The 26,887-nt window shown below is 38.5% G+C and overlaps 1 protein-coding gene and 1 pseudogene across 3 annotated transcripts in view; one reads left to right on the top strand and one right to left on the bottom strand.

Moving 5' to 3' along the window:
- Positions 1–4,232: 4,232 nt before the first annotated feature.
- Positions 4,233–26,506, top strand: LOC100683562 (annotated as a pseudogene).
- The window catches only part of HFM1 (helicase for meiosis 1), a 149,441-nt gene continuing 136,607 nt past the window's right edge, over positions 14,054–26,887 (bottom strand). Inside the window, exons 41-42 of one of the 3 annotated variants that reach the window (XR_005361261.1) lie at positions 23,580–24,121; positions 14,054–14,168 (exon numbers count right to left, since the gene is read on the bottom strand). The gene's annotated coding sequence lies outside the window, so the exon portion shown is untranslated. Of the gene's footprint in view, positions 14,169–23,301; positions 24,122–26,887 lie in introns of those variants that run through there. The other 2 variants (XR_005361262.1, XR_005361260.1) reach the window with 2 other exon arrangements.

The raw sequence follows: 26,887 nt of genomic DNA, 5'->3' as shown, positions 1-26,887 counted from the left end.
TCTAAACTGTTAACTGCATATTCATCAGCAAATTCCTCTACCTACATAAATAAAATAGGGTTAGTAATACCTACCTAGGAGGCACCTGGCTAGCTCAGTCGGCAGAGCATGCAACTCTTAATCTCAGGATCATGAGTTCAAGCCCCATGTTGAGCATGAAGCCTATGTAAAATTAAAACATAGAAATATAAAATAAAAAAATAAATAATGCCTACCCAACCAAGGCTATTACAGAGGTTTGGCAAGTTTTTGTATATAAAATGCCTGCAATAGCTACTAGACACTCAATATGCAGTAATTAAAACAATTGAAAATTTGATTTTGCCTATTCTGTTAGCTTTATTTTTTAAATATTTTTTAAGATTTATTTTTTTATTTGAGAGAAAGAGAGAGAGAGCACACACACTGTGAGGAGGGGCAGAGGGAGAAGGAGAGAGAGAATCTTAAGCAGACTCCCCACATGAGCATGGAGCATGACACAGGGCTTGATCTCATTACCCTGAGACCATGACCTGAGACTAAACCAAGAGTCAGACACTTAATGGACTGTGGCACCCAGGTGCCCCTATTCTGTTAAATTTATATCCATTTGTTATTTCATATATTTTATTTTTTAATTATTTATTTTTAAAAAGATTTTATTTATTTATTCATGAGAGACACAGAAAGAGAAAGAGAGAGGCAGAGACACAGGCAGAGGGAGAAGCAGGCTCCCTTCAAGGAGCCCGATGTGGGACTCGATCCAGCATCCCAGGATCACACCCTGGGCCAAAGGCAGATGCTCAACTGCTGAGCCACCAAGGTGTCCCCATTTCATATATTTTAAAGCCCCTAAATATAAACTGCTCCCGTGCCTACTTCCCTGGGTTATTTTCTTAAAGGAATAGCATAACAAGATACTTTAAACAGTAAAAGGATGTTGTTGTTGTTGTTGTTGTTTTTTCTGGGAGAACATGCATACGTACCTAGAGCACATAGACACACACAGCGCATGCACACACAGATGCAGAGGCAGATAGATGACTTTCCAAAGTACTTCAAGCTTTGGGTTGTCATCATAATTAAGAAGGAAACATGTCCAGTGTGAGAAAACACACTGAAGTAGTTAATGCACAATGCATCATGGGACATGTATTCTTCCCTGATCTTTAAAAAATGTTTTGAAGAGCCCAGCAGAAGCAGGATATAGGCCTAGCTTCCTGCTGGTCGGGATGGCCAAATTTTGCGTTTACATTAGGAGAAAATTTAAAAACCAGAACCCAGCAATCACTTGCTCTGATCCAACTATGTGGTAGCTGCTAATGAACATATAATGGTGATTAGTTTCATTCTGCCCTGGAATGTCTCACAGGAGTACTATTGGCAGAGCTACAAACAATAACTTAAAAAGACTGCATCTTTAGAAAGACTACCCAGCCACAAAAGTTTTTTTTTTTTTTTTTTCTCCTCTCCTAGCTATAGCAACCAGAGAAGAAAAAGAAATAAAAGGCATTTACATTGTTAGGAACAAGTAAAACTGTCACTATTTGCAGATGACATGATACTTTATAGAGAAAACCCTAAAGACTCCACCAAAAAAGTATTAGAACTAATAAGCGAATTTGGAAAAGTTGCAGGACACAAAATATACAGAAATTGGTTTTGTGTTTCTATACACTAATAACAAACTAGCAGAAAGAGAAATTAACAATCTCATTACATGCAACCCAATTGCATAAAGAAAAAAAAGATATCTAAAAAAAAAAAGATATCTAGGAATAAATTTAACCTAGGAAGTGGAAAAGTTGTACTCTGAAAACTCTGACACCAATGAGAGAAATTGAAGATGACACAAATAAATGGAAAGATATGTTATGTTCAAGAACTTGAGAAATTAATATTGTTAAAATGTCCTTGCCATCCATTCCTTCCTCTGTTCAGACTCGATGTAATCCCTATCAAAATACCAATAGCATCTTCACAGAACTAGAATAAATAATCCTAAGATTTGTATGGAACCACAAAAGACTTCAAACAGCCAAAGCAATCTTGAGAAAGAAGAACAAAGCCAGAGGTATCACAATTCGAGATTTCAAGATACCCTACAAAGCTGTAGTAATCAAAACAGTGTGGTACTGGCACAAAAACAGACACACAAATCAATGGAATGGAATAGAGAGCCCAGAAAGAAACCCATGTTTATATGGTCAATGATTTTACAACAAAGGAGGCAAGAGTATACAAGGAGGGGAGGGGATAATTTCTTCAATAAATGGTGCTGGAAAAACTGGACAGCTGCACGTAAAAGAATGAAACGTAGGCCAGTTTCTTACACCACACACAAAAATAGACTCAAAATGGATCAAAGACTTGAATATAAGACCTCTCCCTTGCTCTCCTGCAGGCCACTCTCCACACAGCTGCCAGGAAGGCCCAAGACGGGCCACAGAGCTCTTTGGCTCAAAACCCTCCAGTGACTCCCACCGCACGTAGAGTAAAGCCAACTCCTTGCAAAGTCCTGCCAGAACGAACTGGTCTGCTTCCCAGCGCCCCACTCCGACCTCCTCTCTTGCTTCCCACCCCACGCACCCCTCCAGCCCTGCCTCTGCCCTCTTCCTCTGGGCGCCAGCAGGGAGCTGCCATCTCAGGCTTTTCACTTGGCCTTTCCTTCCTCTGTCCAGACCTTCTCAAAGAGGCTCTGCCCTGGCTAGCCCATCTCAGCTCCACCCGGACTCCTGCTCTTCTTCCCTGCTTTATCTTGTTCTTTTTCTCACTGCCTCACATTTTAATCTTTCACATACAGGAGCTCTGGTTTTATTTTACCCTGTTCATTGTGTGTCTCCTCCCACTTCTCTTCTGTTCACTCCTGAGTCCCCATTGCCCCGAACAGTACCTGGTGTACAGTTGTTTAATAAGTAAGTGAATAGTGCAGGCTCTGGAAGTGGGTCCTTGGGAGCGCAGAAGAGCCAGGTGGAACAGGAATGCCACATCGTGGATCTGGCTTTGGAGGAAGAGAAGACACAGGGAAAGTAAAAGGCAAAACAAACTTCTTGAAGCCATCAGGATGGCACACAGCCAGGCCTCCTGCAGCCACTCCGAAATATTACTGAATTAACGAACACACTTTCTTCAAATTGGAGAAATCTAAAAATGGATAGAAGCAAAACCAGTCACAGTTGCTGATTTCAGAATCCTCCCATAACCCCAGGTTACCCAGAAGCCTGCCCCTGGATATCCCCTTGCTAGGTCACCTTTTCCTTATCATTTAAATGAAAACACCTGAGTAAATCCCTGGGGCCTGCATCCTCTGAGTTGCGTCTCACTGACTTCCAAGGGCCTGCCAACTCTCCACCTGACATATGTCAAGATCCAACTTGGGCTGCTCTCATCCCTCGTCCTATGGAGACCACAACCCTATAAGCCCTGATAATATAGAGTAGTGTATACAGCAGGCTCATCCTAAGATTAGGGATTATGCAACAATAAGGCTCATTAAACAATTTGAAAATTGGTGATCCTTGTTCGTAAGAGTTCCTTGGCTCTCCACTGCCCAGGATTTCTCATCGGCCCACTTTTCTTCTCAGGCCACACAGACATAGCCAGGATGAGGCTGGCCCATAGCTATAGCTCTCCTTTTTGGGTCTGGCAGAGATTTCCCTAGAGTATCTTCACCTGCAATGTCAGGGACATTGGGACTAGGTCTCAGAAAGCTGTTTTCCACTTCAAATAAGCATGTGTGATTTGAATTTTAGGAACATGGTTTGGGATTATCTCAACTAAATGTTTTATGAATACAATGTCTGGCTCGTACTTACAAAACTGCTTCCTTCTCCCCCGTGTGTGGTGGGAAATTAAGAACAATTTAAACGGTCTCACCTTCCCCAATTGCTAACAATTCAGACCACATTCCCCACACACACCCCACGTTAATCAGCCACTGTGGATTTAGGGGAAGAAATAAGAGAATAGACACGGGGTGGGGGCACTCTAGCTGTGTGTATTTTGTAGGCAATAGGGTGTGGGAAGGAATTAAGGCAACAAGAAAATCTGCCTTACACGTCATTTCGGTAACACTCTTTTTTAGGAATCAAGTTGCAAATCACCACTTACCCCTGCGAGCAAGCAGGCTTGCTCAGAATTAGCCAGCCTCCCAGGCTGCCTCTGGGGAATCAACAGCCCGTGAGTGGCACAGGGGTGTTAGGTGCCGCTGGCTGATTGCAAATCAACAGCACCTCTTCTACTTTGGATTCCCTATGGCGGTGGTTCTCAGAGTGTGGTCCTCAGACCAGCAACACCAGCATCAGCTTTACCTGAGAACTGATCAGATGTAAATTCTCAAGTCTGACTGCAGACCCACTGAATCAGAAACTCTGGGAGTGGGGCTCAGGAACATGTTTTAACAGGTCCTCTACTAGAGATGTTGATGGACGTTGAGTCTGAGGACGTCTGACCTGATGACACTCCTCCCCTGCCAGGTCTTCCTGAAGTTACTGTTGGGCATTCTGTATGGTTTATTTGCCAAGTCATGCCTCTAAATCTGGTGAGATCTGCTCAGGCATTTCCATGTAACAGAAAAACAATTAAAAAGAAATTTAATTTTATTTACACAGATGCACAGAGAAGGCTGGATGATGTTGCTTTATTTATTTTAAAAGATTTTATTTATTTATTCATAGAGACACAGAGAGATGGGCAGTGACACAGGCAGAGGGAGAAGCAGGCTCCATGCAGGGAGCCCAATGTGGGACTCAGTCCTGGGACCATGGGATCACACCCTGAGCCGAAGGCGGATGCTCCACTGCTGAACTACCCAGGCGTCCCGGGATGGTGCTGCTTTAAATCACGAGGCATTGCCATGGCCTGGATATCCGTGTCTTCAGGGGTGAGGTGCTGGAGAGGTCAGCCGTCCCCTAGCCAGCAGCCCACACACATGTAGGTAAAGAAGGCCCCTGAACAGTCCACTGAGCTGTCACAAAGCCCTGGGGTCCTCTCAGCACTGACTCACTTTTCCACATACTCTGTGGAAGCCTGACAGCTGTGCCTTTGGGTCCCAAAAGTCTGTGCTGGATTCTGCACTAATAGCCCTTCTTTTTACAACAACCCTATAGTGGGTATTTCTTTTTCATTTTATGAACAAGGAAACAGAGGAAATGAATTGTTCAAGGTCACACAGGTAGTGAGCAGGGGAGCTGGAATTCACTCCTGAACCTGGACTCCCAAACCCCTGCTCTCCCCTGCAAAGCCCCACCTTCTCTGCTGAGAAGTGATGAGTGGGATTTACAGGTAAGCCCCTGGGGAGCGGGCGAGGGAGCAGAAACACTAAGGCCGGGGAGGAGCCCAAGAAAGCCACCACCAGATTGCCTTGTGCAGCTCGGCAGCTAGGGGTGGTACCTCATGGCAGTAATTCATTCACATAATGAAAAGGTTGGTACATATGTTCACTCAAGTCCATAAAGCAGTTATGTTTAGAAAGGCTGAAGTGCAATATGCTTGCACTGAATGGGTTAAAATAAAAGCAGCGCTTAGTTACTTTGGAAGATTTATCTTTGCCGAAAACAACCAACCCAGTTATCTACGGCATTAGCTAGGTCAATGAAATATTACCGTGGTGCACTTTTGTTCAAAATGCATGATGCACTTTTTTTTTTTTTTTTTTGAAGAATGGTTTAGTTTTGAACTCTGGACAGGCGAAGGGTGCAGCCTTCCTGGTGTCTCACCTTATGAACTTGAACAATGATGCTGGCAGCCCAGAGCATTTCTCCTGTGGTTTGAACAGTCGGCAGCCTCCCAGGAATGCACTTTACACTAGAAAGCTTAACCAAAGCCAAGGTGTAAGCACTTTGTTATTACTATTATTGTTTAAATAAGCATCTTTGGCAAACTTACCAGTATTGTCTTCTTGGAAAAAAAAGGATGTAATTCTTTTTCTCCAGTAGTGGGAATAACATGAAAATAATGCCTTAGGATACATAGAATGACACTACAGATAGGCAACACTCAAGCTGGCAACACTCAAACTGGCAATTAATTAGTACTCAGGCCTCCTGCCTGTTTCTCACATGTGTATCAGCTCTGCCCTTGCAAGGAGGGGGTAGTGGCATTCACACGAAACACTGGAGAAGTCAAAGCATTCCTATTCTGAGGATGGAAGAAACATTAATTATTCCTTTGAATCCTATTGGGTGAAGTGGTTTCTTTTTTCTTTCCTTCCCCAAATACAACAGGAGAATTATTTCCTAATAAAACTTCCACTAGGCCAGACAGTGTTGATGGAACATAATTTTTAATATGCAGTGGCCTGGAATCTGACAGATATTGGCAGAGTGGGTGCCCCTGTTTTAAAAAGCTGAATGTGGCTGACAGTAATATCACGGCTTCCTTATGTCTATTATAGTCAGTGCAAGGTTAGACAAATACATTCCCACCAGCACAAAATAGCAACCTTCCAAAATGTATGTCAGTGGTGTATTTACAGCCAAATCCAGAAGGAGCTTGTACTTCTTATGCTGTTCCCATTAATGAGACAAATGTCAGCATCCATAAGCTATTTTTTTGTTCCTGCTTATCAAATCTTTCAAAAAATTGATAACTAGTCTTTATAGATTGTGAAAGTCAGATATAACTCTGAATGTATTACTTTACTGGACCCCTTGGGGTAAACTTATCACCTGGAAACCATTTTACATGGACGATTTGACTTTCATGTGGCGTGTCATAATGCACCCTAGATGGAAATCTAAAATAAAATATCTGGACTACAACCTTCCTCTTGGTGGAATTTATGATTCCCTCAGTACAATAATTTTGAAAATTGTATCCCTTAAGCTACAAGACTTGATATATTATTAACTGCTTGAATTGAAGAAGCTTTCCAATAGGCTTACGTGCTATCTAGAGGCACGGATTAATTTCTATGGAACTACAAGCTTATCTCAAACTGTTTTTCAGCAGTCTAAACTGCCAGCTTCATCTTCTTCCTAGGACAGAACAGAGTGTCCATTTCATCCCTGGCATCTCCAGGATGCACTGCTTTTAGCAGAGCTCCTCCAGAAGATGAGGACTGTGGATCCACTAGAGAATTGGTTGTGTTCAGTTGATCATACCCCAGGGAGACTGACATCCACTTTGGGCTCTTATCTTTCTATATCTTGTGGCATTTTCGGGTCTTCATTCTAGTCTGGCCAAACTGAACTGGTGAGCAGAGAATGATGGCAGGAGGGAATCTGGAGGGCATTGTTTTCATGAATTTAGAGAACAACTTTTCTACTTTAAGGGGTTTGTATTGCTGGAGGGAAACTGTTCAACTGTCTTCTGCTTGCTTTCACTGCTCCTCTTCTCTCATCACTGATGCTGGGCCTTGAAAATCAGCAATGGCTCCTAGAACCACTAGACTGTCCAAGGGCAGAGAGGGCCAGGAATTTCTGCAGGGCTCATTCTAATAAGACTCATTTTCCCTTCAGCCATGCCAAAGTTGAGTTGGGAATGCATTTAATTATATGTTTTACTGTCAACTCTGTATATTGTAAAAATATTACTAATTGTCCTGATATAAGGACAGCTTCCATAAACACTATTTCTAGGGACATCAAAGTGCAGGGCTTTGGAACACATTGCCATAGAAACCATGTGGCCTATGGCCATGGGTACTAGGAAAACACGGAAATGTTCAGGATTCATCACTCCTCAAGAAGACTTGTAATTTCCTGAAATTTTACAGCTCATATGTGAAACAGATGGAGGTTTTCCTCAATTTGAGAACAATCCTAAAACCTTATATGACATCACCCATAGCAAGTTGCAGAAATTAACTAAACTTCTAAAAACTATCATTAATATAAAGTATATTTTTATCGCCCATATTAGAGAATAGACTGAAGAGGTAGTCAGTTGTAGGGGGAAAGTGTTGAGGTGTGTAGCCAGCAGATTGATCCAAGTGTTAGTTTTGTGTCTTTTGTGAGGTTTGTAATTTGTTGTGATTTTAAGTTTATAATTTTGTTGTGATTTTTTTCTCAACATAAAATAAATATTCACTTTATACCCAATTTTGTAGCAGTGATTTTTGCATTCTTTTAAAGAGGGACCTCCAAATTGCATAAGCTTCATAAGACCGATTACCAGGACTAAGCTTTTTTAGAATTTAGAGTCTTAAAAACTTTCCTAAAGCTAAAGCATCATATGTATCTCCACAGATCATTTTAAGAGAATATATTGAATACATTAGCAAATTGACATTGGGATTCTTTTTTCAAGTTAGTGTAATAGAGTTCTCTGAAGGCTCTAAAGTTCTCTGTGAAACACAAATATTTATGCTACTTTCTAAATTTTCTTTTTTCCTTCCTAGCTATTTAATTACTTATTAGTTATCTCTAATCACCTCTTTTAAAAAGGGTGTATATATACCAAGGATTTTATTCAGCCAGCAAATGTTCATGTGTTGGGCTTAAAAATACATTGAGAGGGATGCCTGAGTGGCTCAGCGGTTGGGTGTCTGCCTTCGGCTCAGGGTGTGATCCTGGAGTCCCAGGATCCAGTTCCACATGGGGCTCCCTGCATGGAGCCTGCTTCTCCCTCTGCCTGCCTGTGTCTCTCCCACTTTCTCTGTCTCTCATGAATAAATAAATAAAATCTTTAAAAAAATACATTGAGAATTAGCTACCTGATTTATTTAATAAGTAATTCAATGATCAAATACTGAATCAGTAGGAATCAAGTCTGTTACTTAAAGATACTATTTTTTTATAAGAAGATTTTAAATTATCACTTAAGTTCTCATCATTTACAGGAAAATGTTCTCCTTGACAGAGCTGTGGGCTGGTTGGCAAGGTGAAGGTGGTATTATGTATTTCTATGGCCTTCTCAACAGCCAATGTACAACAAGCAGTTTCTAAACAAGCTCTGTGTTGCAGGTGGGAAAGGAGCCAACAAGCACCCTGATTGATGCAGGGCCAAAATTGGGGGCATATTTGAGAGAAATCCATCTACTTCCTCCAGGCAGCATGGGAAATGGGGGAGGGGGGGCTTGCCTGGGAGCCATGCAGATTATTCCAGGATGTACCTCTTGCCAGCTGTGAACTCCAAGCCACAGGCCATGGGGCCAGGAAACAACGGTGGGCACTTGGCAAATTTGTGGGACTTTTTGGGCTACAGTAATTTCTCCACTCATCTTTTCGCCAGGCTGTAAGAAAACTTCTTCGAATATAAAAACTGGAGCCTCCTTTGGCCCTTCAAAAAAAGGTTGACCCTGCAGCGGACAGACTAAATAGAGAATGCACCACACAGTCTCTTCCCTGGGAGACTCCTGGGCACACATTCCTCTTTGTTAGCAGTACAGAACACCCAAGTTTGCAGTTGGTAACTTTGGCTGTCACGGAGCCTCTGCATTTGTAGAGCATTTAGCTTATTGACCTAAATGTTCTCATCTTTAGGGGGGAAAAAAGTAGTTTAATTAATTCACAATAAAAATCCTCCATTTCATAGAAGATAAAACTCATATAACCCAAACAGAATTGAATGTGTGATATGATGCAGTCATCAGCATGCAGCAGCCTTAAAAATTACAACATCTGACCTTAATATGTGTGAATCTATCAGGATTCCATTGTCGACATGTATATTTTTCAATATTCTTCTCTGAGCTGAAATCATGTCATTTATATGCAAATGACCACATCTTCAGCAGCTGCTGCTTCTCCGTTGAAGCCGAGGGACTTATTTGCACTTAATAAAGCCTCATAAATAGGTTTTGCCTCTAAAAGGGTGGGGGAGCAGGAAACCCATCGTAGCCTTTTACAGTTACAATCCTCTTTTTGTTTTGAAAGCTAGCGGCCACCCCTAACAGGATGGTTCTCAGTTGCCAAAGAAACACGGGATCCTCACCCAGCCCATTCTCCCCTTTCCCTCCTTAGAAAACAAGTGTTCCTGTCCTTCTTCCACTGAAGCTGGGGGCAATGTCCAATCTCCAGCAGGGGTTGTGATTTAATCTAGACTTCAGTGCAAGGAGAGCTGCCCTGTGAGCGGAACCTTCTGCCAGGCAGTAAGAGCAGGTGCCCAGCTCTGGGAAGATGCCCCCCAGACACCCTCAGGCTGTTCTGTCTGAGGGGAAGAGGCAGCAGGGAACTTTTGGGCAAGCAGAGAGAAATTTTTTCCCTTTATGAGTTACTAGTTTCCCTTTTAAAACATACTACATAGGGGCGGCTGGGTGGTTCAGTCAGTTAAGCGTGGGACTCAGTTCAGGTCTTGATTTCAGGGTTGTGAGTTCAAGCCCCACTTTGGAGTGCCCAGTGTGGAGCCTACTTTAAAAAAAAAAAACCCAAACAAAAAACACTCTACATGGAGAAGAGGCAACACTGGGAATTGTTTCTACAATCTGATGGTCTAATCAAACTGCATTAAGAGAACATTAAACACACCTTCATCCATGTGAGTGGTACACAGCATCTCTCCTTTGCCCCCTCACTCCCATCTTCCTAGCTGGCCATTCTTTTTCAACAGAAATTGGATGACAAGGAAGATTGTATGAATCTACCCATTTTCTATTAATGCTCCTATAAAACCACCCAGGCTTCTACTTTGGGGTCAACGGAAACAGTTCATTTACCACTTAAGACAATTTAAGACATATTTAAAACAAAAAGAAAGAAGAATATTATGGGATAATTGTCTCCTGCTGTTAGATGCTAAGACAAACCTGAGGCACTTATGAAAAATAAATAATGATGGGAAGCAGGGTCATTTATTTTTAAAGCACTGTGTTGCTGATTTGGTAATAATGACCTATTATCCTTGTCAGAGTAATAGACTGTTCCTGGAGCTTCATTTCTGGTATGTGAGCAACTGGCATGGTAGAGATGATTATACTGTCTGATAAATGTGTATAATCATCAAAGACACTGGTTGACAATACTATCATTAAATTGTCACCAGCTTGGCAAAGAGACAAACATCCCTACCACATCAACCTATCAGAGATGTTTATAACTGCAATAATATCCAAGCATGATATTAACTCAGATAACTGAAATCATACACTCTCAACAACCAGCCACAAGGAATAACATGTGGTCAGGTAGGAGTTGGAAGGGAGATATCTTGCCCTTGAATCAGGAGTCCTGGGCTCCCCTCCCAAAGAATCAGTATCTTTCATTTTAAAAATAGAGATAATAGGGATCCCTGGGTGGTGCAGCGGTTTGGCGCCTGCCTTTGGCCCAGGGCGCGATCCTGGAGACCCAGGATCGAATCCCACGTCAGGCTCCCGGTGCATGGAGCCTGCTTCTCCCTCTGCCTATGTCTCTGCCTCTCTCTCTCTCTCTCTCTCTGTATGACTATCATAAATAAAATAAAAAAAAATTTAAAAAAAGAAGATACATAAAGTCCTTTTTAAAAAAAAAATAGAGATAATATCTGTATTCTCCAGCTCACAACAACACTATGAGTAGCAACATTTTAAAAGATACAAAATACAAAGTAATAATAATAGATTCCTTCTTTTTTGTACAAAGTTGCTCTTGATACATTTAAGATTTTATATTGGTTTACTTTAAAAATATGATAAAATACATTTCACATAATTAAATTATATAATAACATATAATAATATACATAATATTACCATCCTAACCTTTTTTTTTTTTTTTGAGAGAGAGAGAGAGATAGAGTGGCGGGAGGGCAGGGGGCTGAGGGAGAGAGAATGTTAAGCAGGCTCCACGCCCAGAATAGAGCTCAATCTCACAACCCTGAGCTCATGACCTGAGCTGAAATCAAGAGTCAGGTGCTTAACCAACTGAGTCACCCAGGTGCCCACCCCTCCATATAAATCATTTTTAAGAGTACAATTCAGGGACACCTGAGTGGTTCAGTCTGCTAAGTGACTTCAGCTCAAATCATGATCTCAGGGCCCTAGGAGCGAGCCCTGTATCAGGCTCCCTGCTCAGTGGGGTCCACTTGTCCCTTTCCCTCTAACCCCTTCTCTTCCCTCTCCCACTTGTGCGCGCGCGCACACACACACTCTCTCTCTCAAACAAATAGGTAAATAAAATATTTTTTTAGGAGTACAATTCAGTGTTAGGTATATTTATATTGCTGTGCAACCATCACCACCATCCATCTCCAGAACTCTTTTCATCTTGCAAAGCTGAAACTTTCTACCTATTAGATAATACTCTCCATTCCCCTCTATCCCTCCAGACCCTGGAAATAATTATTCTACTTTTTGTGTCTATGCATTTGACTACTCTAGGTGCCTCATGTGGAGTCATATAGTGTTTGTCCTTTTGTTAATGGTTTAACACACCTAATATAATGTCCTCAATGTTCATCCACATTGAAGCATGTGTCAGAATTTCCTTCCTTTTCAAGGCAAATAATATTCCATTGTATGCATATAATACAATTTTAGTCCATTCATCCACTGGTAGATACCTGGGTTGCTTCTATTTTTTGGCTATTTTAAGTAATACAGCTATGGACATGAATATACAAGTATCTCTTTGAAATTCTGCTTTAAATTCTTTTGGGTATATAGCAAGAAGTGGAATTACTGGGTCATGTGGTAATTTTATTTTTTTATTTTTTGAGGTATCTTAATACTGTTTTCCATAGTGGCTATACCATCTGATACAAATGGTATGTAAGGATTCTAATTTCTCCACATTCTCATCAACATTTATTTTCTGTTTTTTTTTTTTTTTTTTTTTTGGTTATAGTTGTCAACCTCATGGGTGTAAGGTGGCATACACTGGTTTACTTTTTAATATAATGACATACAAGAATAATTATTTATAATGTTATGAAAGTTTTCACATTTGGAATGACTTATTTATTTTTTTATTTTTTTATTTTTTTTATTTTATTTTTTTTTAATTTTTTTTCTTTTTAAATTTATTTATTCATGATAGTCACACGGAGAGAGAGAGAGAGGCAGAGACACAGGCAGAGGGAGAAGCAGGCTCCAAGCACCGGGAGCCCAACGTGGGATTCGATCCCGGGTCTCCAGGATCGCGCTCTGGGCCAAAGGCAGGCGCCAAACCGCTGCGCCACCCAGGGATCCCTTTATTTATTTTTTTAAACAGAGATTAGATACTAATTTGCCAAGTGTATTTACAACTACAATAGAGAGTGATTTGGGAGCTTCTTTGGGACCTGTATTACATATTTTTTAATGCAAACTTGCAAACTCGCCCCCCAATTACTTATATGTTTGGTTATACATGTTATAACTCATACATATATGGTGATACCTAAGAAGGTTTATATAAATTATGTATTTATTTTATAATGTGTGTGTGTGTATTCCATCCAAATACAGTGGAATGCCTTCAATAAAGTTCTGTCAAATAGTTATCTTCTCTGTTCCAATATTTCCAGGAATAGAAGCAAATCATATGGTTGTCTTATACTAAGCTTGTTTTGGAATAAAAATTTTTTCATATATTTTTAAATATTTTATTTATTTGAGAGAGCAGGAGCAGGGGAAGGGGCAGAGGGAGAAGCAGACTCCCTACATAGCAGGGAGCCCAACTTGGGGCTCGATCCCAGCACCCCGGGATCATGACCTGAGCCAAAGGCAAATGCTTAACCGACTGAACCACCCAGGTTCCCCAAACCTTTATATATATATTTTTTAACGTTTTATTTTTAAGTAATCTCTACATCCAATGTGGGGCTTGAACTCACAACCCCAAGATCAAGAGTTGCATGCTCTACCGACTGAGCCAGCCAGGTGCCCCTTGAATAAAGCCTTTAAAAAAATAATACAAGCTGCTTAGACATGTACCCTATACATTGCTTACAGAGTTTGATACTAGACTAAAGTAAAAGACTAGAATTTTGTGGATAAATTCCATATTGTTCTATATTTAGTCTGTTGTTTGGGCCATATGAGAAACTTTTGAATTGTAGCGTTCTTTGACTCATCAGCATCCTGCAGATGTTAGCATAAAAGTCATTAGTGAAACTGTTGAACAATTTAGGACTGAGGGACCAACCTCTAAGTTATTCTTCCTGGAAACCCTCCTCTGGAGTTATAAAATTTCTTAAGTAACACTGTTATTATTCAACAAGTTAAAAATCTTCCTACCTGGAATAGCCAATGCACAATTCTTTCATAAGGGTGTCATGAGATTCTTGGTGAGTCTGAAATCCCAATACTCTTTGTCTATAAAACTCCCTTGATTTCTAGTATATATATACCCCTTTAGAAGAAAGAAAAGGCAGTTAGGTTGGCATGAATTTACCAAACCTATGCTATTCCTAGAGATCACTATTTACTTTGGAAACTGGTAAAAGTATCTTTAATATCATTAATTGTAGGTTTATTGACTACCTATTCACAATATTTATTCTTTATTCACAATTTCTTAAAGATTTCTGGTGTCAGTTCAACTATATAGTCTATAAAAATAATAATGATAAAACGAAAGCTATTGTGCATCAAGTATTTATTATGTGCCAGGTACTGGTTAAAATGCTTTATGTTGAATTGTTCACCTGCCCTATGAGGTAGACTATTATCTCAATTTTACAGGGGAAGAAACTGAAATTCACAGCTGTTAAGTAACTTGCCAGGAGAATAAAGTAGATGCTATGTGTATCTGATGCCAAAGCCTAGTTTCTCAAACTATCATCTTACCTTCCCTTGGGATGCAGTGGTTCAGATGTGGAATCATGTACAAGCTGGCCCTCCAATTCTTTTTTTTTTTTTTTAAGATTTTATTTATTTATTCTTGAGAGAGAGAGAGAGAAGCAGAGAGACACAGGCAGAGGGAGAAGCAGGCTCCATGCAGGGAGCCCGATGTGGGACTCGATCCCGGGACTCCAGGATCACACCCTGGGCCAAAGGCAGGGCTAAACTGCTGAGCCACCCGGGCTGCCCTCCGATTCTTTTTACTAACATTTGTTCCATCCTTTTCAATCAGTCTTCATTGTCTCACTCAGAAAAAAAAAAAAAGTGGTAAAATAAGAGTGGAGAAGTTATTTTCCTCACTGCTAATCTATGCTAACTTAGCATCATTATTTTCGAGCTGGGGTTTTTCCCTTCTCAGAACTCCTCCTGCTCTAAATTTTTAATTTTCTTTAGCATTTTTACCCATTTCTGGATGTTAGTCTTCCTCTAAGACTTGAGTTACTCCAAGAACTTGGGTATGTGTCATCCTGTTCACTGTTCACCCATGCTCATCAGAATGCATGCTACCTCACTGGATTCCTCCAGCTTTTCTTGCTCACTGGGACCATTGCAATGGTCAGAATCAAAATGTGCACTTATTCATTTTCATTGTTTTCCTTTCTTCTAATGAATTCACTATCATGTCATCAGTTAACAGGCCTTTTCATTGGCCCAATAATAACTGTGCACTTTAGAGAAAGCCAAACTTGCATCGTACAACCTGCCCATTCTCTGATTGCGTTGGCAATAGGCTTTGCTTGGTATGTGACAGATATACATTTCCTCTGGCAAACTCTCCCTGAATTCTCAAGAATTTGCTGGGGTGGCACACTCAGAACATCAAGAAAATAACAAATCTGTCATGACTTTGTCATACAGAAACCTTCCCAAGTGATAGCCAGGGAAGTTCTGATGTGGAGAAGGGATGTGGAAAAGCAGTTAACAGCTCAAATTTGGAGTAAACCTGCTATAGGTGAGAGTGGGGATGGTGCCATTTCTTCAGCCACGTAAGATTTTGATCAGCTGCTCAAAACTCCTTCCCATTATACCCTATTAGCCCAAGGGCATATACAGGCCAGTGACTCCCAGTGAAGACACTTATCACTTTCTAAAGGCTTTGTGAACATTTTCCTCATCCTCCAAGTGGTTTATCCTTGCTTAATTTTCAGTATGAGAAAAGAGGTAAAGATGATTAAAAGACATTGTTTATAGTTGAAAATATCTTTTTAGAAAATATCTTTGGGGTTTAAAACTCTAGGAGGGGGGAATTAACTCATGAAAGGACTGATTTCTTCCCACACTTAGAAACCCTCACTAACACTCCATCTCTCTAAAGGTCTCAGAATAAATAGGAGCAAAGTGAGCATGTAATGAATAAAAGACAAAGCAAGAGCTTCTGCTATGGTGCTTCCCTGGTTTATGTCACAGCTTTGTTTTAGATTATAGATACAGTTTGGGAAAGTTATTTCAATCCAGCTAAAATGACATCAGTGTAGCTCTGTGCCATGAGCCCAAAGGTGGCACATTAGTTTCTCTCTCTGCTTTAACAAATTACCAAAACTCCGTGGCTTAAAAAACCCCACAAATTTATTACTTATACTTCTAGAGGTCAGAAGCCCCAAAATCAGTATCACTGGGCTAAAATCAAGGTTGCTTGATTTTATTTTTAAAGATTTTATTCATTTATTTATGAGAGACACACAGAGAGAGGCAGAGACATAGAGAAAGAAGCAGTCTCCATGTAGGGAACCTGATGGGGGACTCAATCCCAGGACTCCAGGATCATGCCCTGAGCTGAAGGTAGATGCTCAACCACTGAGCCACCCAAGCGTCCCAAGGTAGCTTGATTTTAAAATCCAAGGCTACATCTCTTCTGGAGGCTCTAGGGGAGAATCTATTTCCTTTTCTGGAACCTGCCTACATTCCTTGACTTGTGACCTTTTTCTCCACCATTGAAGCTAGCAGTGTAGCATCCTCATATGTATCTCCCTTTCTCTTTGTCTCTCTGGCCTTTACTTCCATCCCTATATCTCCTTCTCTGACTCTGTTGCTTCTTTCATTTATAGGAACACCTGTGTGTACACTGGGCCCACCTGGACGATCTAGGATACTCTCCTCATCTCAAGATCCTTAACTTCATATGTGCAAAGTCTCTTTTGCCATGTAATTTGACATATTCACAAATATAGGAGATTAAAACATGAATATCTTTGGGGGCCTTATTCTGCCTACCACAGGTGTGTATTATGCATTCTTTTCTCAGTCATAGGGCCCAGATATTATCAGTCCCAGTTTATATTTGGCAGTCAGTACTTCAAATAGAACAAGTTGGCATTCAAAGAAGCTGAAGTTAATCAAATAAAAAGCAGGTATCAGCATGCACTTTATCACATCACCAAGAGAATCAAAACAGTATGATAGTAAATTTGACTTCTTGTCATGTTGAATTCTTTCAGTGCTACGTTATCAGAAAGAGGCAGTATTGTTATAATGTAATTTATATAGTGCCTTCCCCTGAGTGATGAACAGAATGTTCCTCAGGATCCTCAGAGAATTAGTCTATCTCTTTTTATCCCAGCTCAGTCACTCCAGCAATATAATATGCAGCAATATTATATCTGTGTGCAAGAAATAAATCAAACTCACTAAATTTAAGGATGTTCACTTTAAGAAATTCCTTTTGGAATTCCTTTTCCCCCCTTTCATTTGAAAATGTTCTTTGGGTAGTATAGAGCCATTGACCCACATTAGATTAATTAGGTCAATTAGCCTTTATATAGTAATTGCCATTCAGATGGCTTTGAATAATTCCCTTTTAATAAAGATGTGCCTTGAAAAGAGATTATAACTTAAATTCCTGCCACATAGTACCATTAAAAAAACATGAATTTATCTATTCTTTCTTTGAAATGTCTTTGGGTATAGCAATATTGGGTACAAAAAGCTTAAGGACTTTACCTTGATGAGTTGATTATTTACATTCATACATTGTTAAAAGCCACATATGTAGTTTCCATTTGGACAGGCTGTTGGTAACCCTGAATGCTGAGCTAATTCAAAGCAACCCTCTCTTCTTCCAAACTGCCAATATTAATTTCCACATTTTCAAACTCATATTGGCCCTAGCACCTAATCTTGGACTCTTTACCAGTGATCCAGACTACCTGAAATATTTTGCCTTCTGCTTCTCTCCTTCAACATCATCCCCATATCTTATCTTACTATGATAATAGCTACCACTTAATGAGTATTTTCTAGGTACCAAACATTTCACATTCATTATTGCTAATTGCTACTTTGAGTTAACTAACAAATATTTGTTGAAATATTTGCTCTAGATACTAGAGTCCAGTGGATATCCTTATCTCTGCGTAATACTTAGGAAATAGAGACAGAGAAGTTTAGTGACTACCCTAAGGCCCTCCAGCAAATGAGTTTGGACAAAGCGCAGAGTCAGCCTGGCTCCACAGCCCAGCTCTGCCCACCCCACTGGCTGGAATTGTTGTCTGATTTGGAGGCCATGTTTGAAAACTAATTCAACTGTTGTCAATGAGGTCAGAACATTAAAAAATTAGTAAGAAGCACTTTAGGAATGAGGTTGAAAAATAGCTCACAACTAGTTAGAACACAGATCCCACTATCAGTAATTAAAAGCTTTAATTTTTTCAACTTCAAGATTCTGATGCCTGTAGAAGTGCAAAAAGGTTGATGTACTACTTAAGAGAATTCATGTGAATGGAGTGAGGGGTAGTTCTAGTTGCATCCTTTCTGTTTTCTCTTGCTGTAGTTCACTCGGTCCCTGATGTATAGGTCAGACCAAGACTGCTCTGTAGTGCTAAATAGTCTGCTGTGTAATGACATTAATAGGGCTTGTAGACTTTGACCTCCCACTGAACAGAAAGGACTCTGTGAGTAAATTAATTCTATTAATGAGATCTGGACATTTAGATGGTCTGGAATATGGAGATAATTTTGTTCGTTTGTTAGTTTTCTGTTTTAAAAAGATTTATTTATTCATTTGAGAGAGGGAAAGAGAGAGACTGTGGAGTGGCAGAGGAAGAGGTAGAGAGAAACTCCAAGCTGACTCTGCTGAAGGCAGAGCCCTATGTGGGGCTTGATCTCATGACCCTCTCAGATTGTGACCTGAGACAAAACCAAGAGTTACAGGCCTAACTGACTGCACCATCCAGGCACCCCTGGGGTCTGTTATACAAGTGTTTTAAATTTAAAACCTTGTGAAAATCAGAAACTTTCATATTAATAATGTAAAAATGGCATTTCTGGAAGGCAGTTTGACAATTTGTTTCAGTAATTTAAATGTGCATTTCTAATCAAAAGCAAATAGATAAAGATACATGTATAAGAATGTTAATTGTAACATTAGTCATTAAAAAAACTGGAAAAACCTAAATATACATCAATAGGGTAGTCATTAAATATGTTGTGCAGATTTATGCACATACTGATTTATATCAATCAATGATTATTAATGATTAATATCAATCCATTTATATTGTACTGTTCAATGAAAATAAAATTAAAAAGCAGATTATAACCCCACCCTAAAATGCATGTGTGCATGTGTGTGTATGTTATCTGGATGGCTACACTCTAAAATACGCACTATGGTTATTACCAAGTAGTAGGATTGAGGGGGATTTTAAAATCTTTGTACTTCTGTATTACCTGAAAATTCTTCTTTTGCTATCTTTTAACCCTATTTCCTACTTAGATCACTGAAACCACCCCCCACTGACAACTATGTTAATGCATTTGATGTAAATCTTCTAGTTTGTTTGTAGTCTTACAGAATTTAACTTTACTTAGATGGTATCACATTCTGTGTCTTACATTTCCCACTTCATACTGTCTTTTAGATCTATGTTGCTACATGTACAAGTTTTCTGCATGTAACTGTTGAATTACTTTAATAATACAGCTATTGTAAATAAGCATGTGCTTTCATAATCAGAAAAAAATCTAGTAAAGCTCTTTTTATGGTGAAGAAAGAAAACAATCTTTCTTCTAACATAAGAGCATGAAGCTATAAATTGCTTTACATAATTTTGCCACAGAAATATTCCAAAGGAGAAATACTTTTTAAACTGGTGATTCTATTTTACTAAACACTTCTTTATAAAAGTGCTTGGACACATGGATCCCTTTTCTATAAATGTAGAAAATTTGAAGAGAAAAGAGAATCTTTCTTTGAAGTCTCTGAAATGCTTAACTTATTTTAGGAGGCAAAAAATTATTTTGCAACTGAAAAGTAGTGAAATGAACTTATTACAGTGTGTTCTCACTATATATTAAAAATGAAATTAAAATCATTTAAAATAAAAGAAATATGACATTGTAATGCAAACAGAAATTGAGGAAAATCCCAAAAGGATAGGAAATAGTTGGTTGATGGACAGCACAGGAAAATGAAAAGACAATCAGAAGAAGTAATAAAGCCTATTGGGAAAAACCTGAAATTTATATATTGAAAGTTCATAATTTTTAACATAAAAATCTAATAATAACTGCTAATCCCTTTTCTTTCTTTAAACTTTAATTTAAGGATAAAAATAGAACTTCAAGGCTAACTTTATTCAGTCATTTTTTTTATAAGATAGATATCAAATACTCTCAGTAAAGGTTTGTGTTTAACTTCCAAACTTTTCTTCAAAACAATATATTCCTAGATGAGAGGTGTGAAAAGAAACCACATATAACTGTAATATTATGGGGAAAAAATAGCAAGATGAGAGTCATATTCCAAGCAGATATGACTAGAGTATTGTGATCTCAGAAAAGGTCACAAAACACTGTTTCTTCTCTTTCTTATTTAGGCTAGTTTTCACTGATAGCAGCAGAGAAGCTTTATAACCCAGCATGGACAGACAAACCCAAGTTGCCCTTATTAAGAGGATTCTCTTAAAAGCAGGGCGTTCTTTTTTCCCTCTTTCTTTTTCTCTCTCTCTCTCTTTCCAAAATATTGGATTTCAGAATGAAGTCATCAATTTAGGGAAAATAAATAGCATTTAGGGGAGGCAGGTCAGAAAAGTAGATTAAAGTACAAAAGCTTAAGTGTGGAAACTAAAAAACAAAATAGTGACCATTTGCAAAGCCAAATGGGAAGAAGAGATGTCTACTCACGTTGATAGGTGACCTGCACAGGGGAAAGGCCTCACCCAATGATCAGATGCTCTATGGAAACAAGTCATAGTAGACTTGCTTCTCTGGAAAATAGAGTTAAACTGGAAACAGAGAATTGAGGATGGGTCTTGGCTAACAGCCCTCTTGAATTTGCCTGAAATTGTCTAACAAAAAATCTCTACAGATTAGGGGGAAACCTGGATTTTGATGATTTGATGTAACCTTAAAGATGCCGTATTTTAGTATTTCATTCTAGACAGAATGGCATAATGATTATGTAAAGGGTTCTCAAATCACATAAAGTTCAAGCTTTGCAACGTTTGGCAATTTATTTAGCTTCCTTGTGTAAAAATATATATACATAATGAGAGTATTTACCTCAGAGGACTATTGAAAGGATTAAATATGCCATCCATAGGGCTTAGAGCAAGATCCAGCATATAGTACAAATTCAGTAATATTAGCTAGTACTAGTAGTAGATAGAATTTTTTTTAAGGCAGTGTATTTACAATCTGCACATTTACCTGACAACTGAGATTCAGATTGGAGTTTCTTTCTTTTTTTTTTTTTTTAAGATTTTTATTTACTTATTATTTTATATATAGAGAGAGGGAGTGTGTGAGCCAGAGGCAAAGCAGAGGGAAAGAATCTCCAGCAGACTCCCCACTGAGCATGGAGCCTGACCAGGGGCTCTATCTCAGGACCCTGAGATCACGACCACAGCAGAAATTGAGAGTTGGAGGCCTAACTGACTGAGCCACCCATGTGTCCCATGACATAATTTATAAACTTGATTACTGGTTTCCACACACTGGCAAAGTAACTCATGTGAAATACATGCTTAAAATTTGTACAATTGGTGGTGCCTGGGTGGCTCAGTCGGTTAGGCAGATCTGAGTTTCTATACCAGCTGAGATTAGTATAAGGTTTTTGTTAGATCATATTGAATCTGAAGACGTTAGTTTTTACTAATAATATTAGGAAATTAGACTTATTTAGACTTTAGAAAAAATCTAAAAGAAAGCTGAGCCCACGTCTTTTCTCAGGTACCCAGCATCTGAGCTCTTTTCTTTTCCTCTGACCTCTCTCCTTTTCCCCAAGTCTAGCGAATCTTCAGTCTTGAGCACAGGAAAAACAGGTATTAATCCATCAGATATTTTTCCAATTCTTTTGTCTCAAGTCTGGATCTTAGATTTGAGATGTTAAAAATCAAGGATTTGAAAACCCTTCCCTGAGGAACATCTACTTTATAGTCTAGCTGTTTCAATGAAGGAGGCAACAGGAAAAAAAAGAAAAACAAAACAAAATAAAAACAACCAACAACAAGGGTTGACACCTCAAAAATACATCAAAGTAGGGAGAAATGTATGTTTTATCATTTCCATCTAAAACTATATTTTAAATACTTTAACTTTCCATAATGAATAAGTCTTCCAACTAAAATACTTTTCTTTAGTTAGAAACATGGGTTACTTTGTACTGTTGATAAGTGCTTGATTTTATAATTTCCTTTCAGCCCAAATTGTAAATATTAATTAGATATATGCATGTAAATGATCATAACTCCAGTTTACCAGATGCAGATGACTCATTTTAGTCCCTTAATCCCTTTGTTTTCTCCTTCCAGAATCTGTCAATCTGTTCCCTCCATGACCTTTTGCTCCTCTCCAAATTTACCCCAACCCCTAACTTCGCTCTTTTAATAATTCACTGTCCAAAAGAATGTATAGCTTTCCTTTTCATAAATTTGACTATGGCTGCATGTTACCTCCTTAAGAAGTCCAGACACTATGAATCTTATGTAGAGTCTAGAAAATGTTGCGGATGATAGAATTTGATAGTGATATTAATTTTTAAAAAACCTTGGGGCTCTGGGGTGGCTCAGTCAGTTAAACATCCAATTCTTGATTTCAGCTCAGGTCTTGATCTCAGGATCATGAGTTCAAGCCTGCATTGTTCTCTACACTGGGCATGGAGCCTACTTTAAACAACAATAACAACAACCAGAAAAAAACCTTGATAACTTAAAAGACCTATATTTTTGTTGCATTTTGATCATTGTTACCTGGATCATCCATGGGTCCCTTGAAACATGACCTGCTCATGTTCATCTTTCTAAGACTAGCTCATAATATAAGAGGTAGTATAAAACAGCTGTTCAGTCACAATATTCAATAAAAGAATAGTAAGATATCTGGTCATTTTCAAATGGTAATGCATGTATAGCAAGACCATTCTAATACTATATTACATATGTAGGCAATATTTCAAAACTGTAAGTATAGCAACAGCTATGGCTAAAATTGTGCTTAGAATTGAACTATTTTGGTTTATAGCTAGAAAAAAATTTCTTAATACATTTAAGAAAGGAGAAGTACGTTTTACATTTATTATGAAAGATAAAAAGTTTACAAAAATGAGCATAAGCTATAACCCTTAATATTAAGAATTAAAGTAGGAAAAGTATGGTGCCAGTCTGGGTTCAGTTCAGGACTAGCTGAGAAACAATGGGCAAGTAATTTAATATTTTGGTGGGCTCTTTTCCAGTCCTGTAAGTTGAAATTTTGAACTAGAATCTAAGGGTTTTTTTTTTATTGTACCATTCAATTATTTCTCTTATTTAAAAATGTATCAGATAATAATGGAAAGAAAAATTAATTTTAAAAGTAAAATAAAACTTTTGTAGTGATTTAGTCAGTAAATATGACTGTAGTAGTGGGCTTCATTGCCTTTTCTGGGCAGCTATAGACTTGAAGTGCTTTAAAGGACAGTACCCCAAGAAAAAAAGAGTGTATCTACCAGTGCAGGAGTGAAAGGATTGGATCAGTTGTCCTTGATTGAATCAACTTGTTCTTGATTGTTCTCTATCTAACGATTGAAGTATTGGAGCCATTGGAACAAAGATTCAGCATCCTCAATGTTTTGCAAGTTTGTTTGTTTTGACATTGCCATTTTTAATCAACCTGCTGGAAGAGCTGTCTTTGAATTTTTTTTTGATGTTCTCCCAAACACAGATAACTTTTATTGTCTTTTACAGGTGAAAAGGGGTCAGGGAAAGTAACTCAGAAGCCATTATACTATAAGAGTTTTCAGTTTTGCAGCATTGTCAAAGATTTTATGGTTCAGATGGCGACTTCAGTGAAGAAATTGAAGAAGGGGAATCTAGTAACAGAAAATATTTTAAAGATGAGAGTTTCCCTGTTAAGCACAACAGAGAATCTCTCTTATCAGTGACAAGGGGAAGGATACAAAAGGTTCATAGTTCTTCATAACCAGAAAACCAACTTCTCATTCAGATGGGTATCATGTTGTTTTTGGGTAAGTAAATTCTGTTCAGGAAGCTGTGAGAGAGAGAAAACCAGAAAACAAATGTAGTGAGCAAACCATTTGCAAGTTAGATAGTTGTGGAGAGCTAATTCCCAAACTAAGAAAGAAAAGGCATAAATGCTCTCCCTCCTCCTCATCCAGTGACTCATACAGCTCAAGAGATTCTCAGTCCTATTCTGATTCTGAAAGTGCTTCTCAAGAGAAATTTTAAAAAGAAACGTAGGAAAAAGTACCCCCCACATACACACACACATACAGACACACACACTAGAAAGAAAATACACACACACATACACACACACTAGAAAGAAAAACACATCTAGTGAAAGTGAGGCTGAGGGACTCATGGGTGGCTCAGTGGTTGAGCGTCTGCCTTTGACTCAGGTCATGATCCTGGGGTCCTGGGATTATGTCCTGCAACAGGCTCCCTGCATGGAGCCTGCTTCTCCCTCTGCCTATGTCTCCGCCTCTCTCTCTGTGTCTCTCATGAATAAATAAATAAAATCTTAAAAAAGAAAAGTGTGGCTGAAAAAAATCTTAAAGCATAACACTAGAGTACTGTCCATCCAGAAGAATTCCCTTCTATACCTGAAGATAGATTCCTAATTAGAAAAAGTGTTCCCAAAGCTGATGACAAAGAAAGGAAACACACATACACACACAGATAACTAACTTCCAGCCTACTTCATATCAGAGGAGACTTTCAGTTACTAGGTCTAGCAAAGAAATTAAAGGAATAGGATCAAGGATTATCGAACTCCCCCCAGATCCAGATCAAGGGATCATTTCAGATGTAATGAAACTGCTTCACATTGGAGGCATGAGATTCAGAAAGCCCAAAGAATGAGGGTATCCAGTGGTGAAAGATGAATCAAAGGAGCTTAAGATTGAGTTACACAAAAGAAACTGAAACAAAAGAAAATCAAAGAAATCCAGCTAGAGTAAAGGAGAAAAACAGAACCGATCATAGGCATATGTCCAAGAGTCCAAACAGAAAAAATGAAGAGGAAAAGAAAGCTAAAGATCATAAACCTAACAGCAAAGAGAGAGACATTAGAAGAAATTCAGAAAAAAAGATGATAAATATAATAAAAACAAAGCATATAATATATAATAATACAAAGCATAATGGAAATAAAAGAAAATAGGGATCAAGGAGTAAAGAAAGAGAACATAAGAATGCTAAAGAAAAAGTTTGAGTCTAAAGGAAAAGATCAAGAAAGAGGCAAAATTTTTTTTTGAAAGGGGCAAAATTAAAGAGAAGTTTAATAAAATCAAAGAGCAATGAACATGATAATAAAAGTAAGGAAAAGTAAGGGAAAGAATAGATGCATAGTGTAGAAAGGAATGTGATACAACCAAAGGCAGTTACAATGGTCCTGTCCTTACTCATCCTGTAGCCTCAGTCACCATCCCAGTACCTCACTCTCATCAAGAAGGCATTGAGCCCACAGACAAATACATAGGAGATAAGGTGCCCAGCAAGATTCTGAAAAGGAAAAAAAAAGAGCTTCTTGTCTCTTTTCTTTTTCCACAGTTGAGAGGAGATTGAAACAATACAATAAAATGGTCCCATTTTTTCAACAAAAATTAATTCTGCCAGCTACAAAAACACTTGTAAACCAGATTGCACTTCCAAATAGTTTAAGAAACATGTGACCTGGAGAATCACCTTAATTTTGTCACCCATAGAGTAAGATTCTTTTATCTGACCCCAACATCAAAGGGATCCTGTAAGAAATATTTATGCAGATTTTTAAAGTGCTTGTGGTTCTCAGGAGGAAAAGTGGTATGTGGGGTGAAACTATAAAATAAAGTATCCCCCCTCCCAAAAAAAAGGCAGTTATAATGGTAGAACAAGAGAAAGAAGCAGAATTAGGGGCAGGAGCAGAAGGATACGATCCAGAAGCCATGACAGAACTGGCAGTAGAAGCAAGGAGTACCACAGATACAGAGACGAGGAGTAAAGAGGGAAAGGCCAGAAAGCAGCCAGAGAAGAGCAACATCAAGGAATAAAGATAGGAGGGGAAGGAGGAGAGATTCACAAAGCTCAGAGACAGAAGAAAGTCAAAGCAGAAACAAAAAAAAAAACAAAGAAACCATTAAAATTCACTCTGGAAAGGAAATTCTGAAGGTCAGAAAAGAATATACTATTAAAAGTATAATCATAAAAAAATAAAAAAATATATAATAATAAGAGTTCAAATAATAATAGAGGGAAAGGCTGATAGAGTTCAAAGTCCATTCTCAAAATAAAAACAAAGTAGGACAATTAATTAAAGTACTCCACATTGAAATATAAGGAGCATGAGTAGTCTACAGTGGAAAAGGAAAACCAAAAATCAAAGGGTCAAGAAAATGACCATGTACATGACAAAAATTTTAAAGTATGGTCATAAAAAAAATTGATTATGAGTCCAGCTAAGAACAAGTAAATGAAGACAAAAGTAGACGAGTGAGCTGTGGAAAGTTCATTTCTATTTTGTCTTTAAGTTGTAGAGACTTACTAATGAATCTCCTTTATGTTGTTTTCCTCTTTTCATTGTTTTGGGGTTGTTTTGTTTGCCCTCTTTTTTTTAAATATGAACTTCACCTGGTTGATCTTTAGATAACTTGCAACCTGAATAATTTGTACTGCTAAAGTTTTAATAAACTTGACATAAAAAAAATAACACTGTAGTAAAACTGGTTTTAGATTTAAAAAATTGTTTTAAGTTGTAAATGGTAAAAGATTTACATTTCCAAACTGATTAATACAGAAACAGGCAAATAAAACCCAA

This window comes from Canis lupus, chromosome 6, assembly GCF_011100685.1.
Source record: "Canis lupus familiaris isolate Mischka breed German Shepherd chromosome 6, alternate assembly UU_Cfam_GSD_1.0, whole genome shotgun sequence".
Classification (NCBI taxonomy): domain Eukaryota; kingdom Metazoa; phylum Chordata; class Mammalia; order Carnivora; family Canidae; genus Canis; species Canis lupus.
This window is presented reverse-complemented; position numbering and strand designations above follow the sequence as displayed.